The 3,056-nt window shown below is 41.2% G+C and overlaps 1 non-coding gene across 1 annotated transcript; it reads left to right on the top strand.

The window, feature by feature from the left end:
* The first annotated feature begins 1,509 nt into the window (after nt 1-1,509).
* Nucleotides 1,510-1,583, top strand: TRNAD-GUC (transfer RNA aspartic acid (anticodon GUC)). Its single transcript has one exon. It is a non-coding gene; the product is annotated as a tRNA-Asp (tRNA).
* Nucleotides 1,584-3,056: the final 1,473 nt, after the last annotated feature.

Below are 3,056 nucleotides of genomic sequence, written 5' to 3'. Positions count from 1 at the left end.
AGAAGCTTCTTGCCGGTGCCCCCAAAAGCACAGCACAGACTCTACTCACCCACGCGTTTTCCACCTACGGAGGGAGAAATCATCGAAATATCCTCATCCCCTGAAAGGGAACCCGAAAACAGGACGAGAGTGGATAGGGTGACTAAGGAGGCCGTAAAAATTAGTAGTGCATTTTGGAAAGATAATGGAATGGTAGGGTTAAAAAAAAGGAAGTGTGGAAAAAATGACAAGAAGATATTGGAACATTAATTTGAAAGAGATGATAGAAGCGGGAGTTCATTTTGGTCATGGTATTAAGAAATGGAATCCTAAAATGGCCCCTTACATTTCGGCAAAGCGTAAAGGTACTCATATTATAAATCTCGCTAGAACGGCTCGTTTTTTATCAGAAGCTTGCTAGCTAAATGGCAATTGGCACATACAATTCGTCCAGTTGCTTCTCGTGGGTTTTCATAATCCTGCTGCGCAAAAATGGGATATGCATTTGAAATAGGATATATAGCCCTTGCAACCATGTCCCGGTCTACCCTTTTCCCTGATCTTTGGACCCGTCCACTTAACTTGAGCTTACATCTTGACCCTTGTATGTAGATTTCTGATTTCCTTCGCAATGAACCGCTGGTTCAAATCCAGCTCGGCCCAAACCAAAAATCTAGGGCTTCGTGAGTATGAACTAAATCCTTTTGTTTTTCTTCCATAAAATAAAATGTCTGATCTATAGAAATAAAAGATAAAGAAAAAAGGGATTTTTTTTTCTAATCCATATCTCTCTCATTCCTTTCTTACAAACAAAAGAGTTTTTCTTATTGAAGGCTGGATTATTATCCATTTTTAGTGATAAAAAATCCTACCTCGCATTGGGGCCAGCATAGTATCCGGTAAGCCTTCTCGAAATCGATAGTATCGTATTCCGCTCGTATGCTCTCGTTATGTAATAGAATACCTTTTACCGTTCATCAAGTGAACGTAGCCCTTTCGTAGTCTATGCCCCTTTATTCTTAAGTGGGGGAATCCCCTGAAAGCCGGTGATCGAGTGAGTTTTTTCTTGGATTACAAAAATTATTTTTATTCTGAGTTTTATTCTCAGATTCTATCTGAAGGGTTTGCGATCGTTGTGGAAATCCCATTCTTGCTACGGGAATTATTTTGTCCGAAAGAAAAAGAAATACCAAAGTTTCAGAATTTACGCTCTATTCATTCAATATTTCCCTTTTTAGCTTATTTTCAACTCCCCGAAGCATTTCGTCGCTTGCTACGCCCTTCCTCGTCTCTGGGTGCCTAGGTATCCACCGCAAGCCTTTCCTCTTTTGAACCTCGCCATTAACGTTAAGGCTATGCCATCCTAAGGTGCTACTAAATGGAAGGATCTTATCAACGTCCATGAATGTGAAATCATAGATCGAACTGCCGAATTGGCAAAATTCGGATTCGTCTATTTCTTAGAGTACGAAAGACGAATCGAATCTTCTTATGGTTCTATTTAAGAATGGGTATGCCATACACCCCGCGGGGATTGTAGTTCAATTGGTCAGAGCACCGCCCTGTCAAGGCGGAAGCTGCGGGTTCGAGCCCCGTCAGTCCCGAACTAGGGTTCAATGAATGGAGAAATTGATATTTCCTTTTTCCATGAAAAAAAGGGGCAGGGAGCAAGATCAAATACCCACAGGGCACCCTTACTTCACTTTTTTATTTTGCATCCCTCATTAAAGAGGGAGGGAAGGCATATAGGAATTTTTTTTCACTCGAATTGGGTTCCATAAGATGCCAAAATAGTGGAAGTACCATCACGTCTACCTAAAGCAAATGGTTTCTATAGATTGAGAAATGGTTTCTATAGAATGAGATATAGTCGAATGTACCTTGAATACTTCACGTGCATTCTTCGCTTATATAGCCAAGATCCAAACATCTCAATCTCTTCATACGTTCTTCCTGTTGAACTCTTCTTTTCGCTCAACAAATGCAAGTTCGTCAGGGTTTGGTTACTAGTTTTCTTGGAAGGGTTTTCTCCCTTGATCTTTTCCCTTGTTTTATGATTGGAATGAAAGTAGGATTGGATAAAAGATTTTTTTATCGACCATGAAAAACACTCAAATGCCAAAACGAACAGGTCCGGTTAAATTCCACTAAAGTAAAGTTAAAAAAAGAGCGACCCTAATCATTAAGTATTTCTTGGCGAGCTATAAGATGGTCAGATTTATAAGTAAGTATCTCTTGTAAAATATGAGCAACACCAAATCCTTCTAAAGCCCAAACGGAAACTGGAAAGCAAAGCGAAACGGAAGAGATCAAAAGCGATTGAAGTGACTAGTTGGAAGTTCCTGAAAGCAGGGAAAGCGATAGTTGACTTTTCTTGAGAAGTAGGGACCCAAGAATGACAAGTGGACTAGTATTCATAGGGGCCTTTTCTTTCGAGAAGTATGACCCGCTCAGCCCAATGGAAGTGATTTGAAACTGACGTTTCTTTAGAATTCGATTAAGAATAAGAACATAGACCGGCTTCTAGAAAAAGAGACGTGCCCTCTTCTCTATCTGTAGATTCAGCAGCAACATGCTGGTTCCTTTTGTCATAATACCTAACGGCTGTGCTCCAGTTCCCTCTGCTTACACCTGGTCAATTCGTTGATCGCCCCTTTTATTTCTGATTTTCAAAAGGGCCCCGCTCTCGTCTCTGCTGACGAAGCCTTTATCTCTGTCTCTGTTATCCTCGTACCTGCTGATCTCTTCGACTGATCTTTTTTCTATGGTATGGCCTGGGTGGCCTAAGCGAAATCCTGAGATATGAAGGAGCCGATCAATCTACCCGCCCGAGGTAAGCTTGCTCCTCACTTGAGTTGAAGCTGCCTCCGCTCCCTGCCGTCATACGGATTGATTTACTTTATCTTGACATACGCTACGCATATATTTGCTAGAGATATCAATCGAAATAGGAGCTTTCCGAACGCAAATACACATGCAAATTGCGTCGACTACCTCATCACTGTCCAAAATGGGGGCTCGTTGTGACTGAAGGAAGGTTCATTCTGTGCAAGATATATGCTAGTTTACAAGCATGA

This window comes from Aegilops tauschii, chromosome 1 (assembly GCF_002575655.3).
Source record: "Aegilops tauschii subsp. strangulata cultivar AL8/78 chromosome 1, Aet v6.0, whole genome shotgun sequence".
Taxonomy (NCBI): Eukaryota; Viridiplantae; Streptophyta; class Magnoliopsida; order Poales; family Poaceae; genus Aegilops; species Aegilops tauschii.
This window is presented reverse-complemented; position numbering and strand designations above follow the sequence as displayed.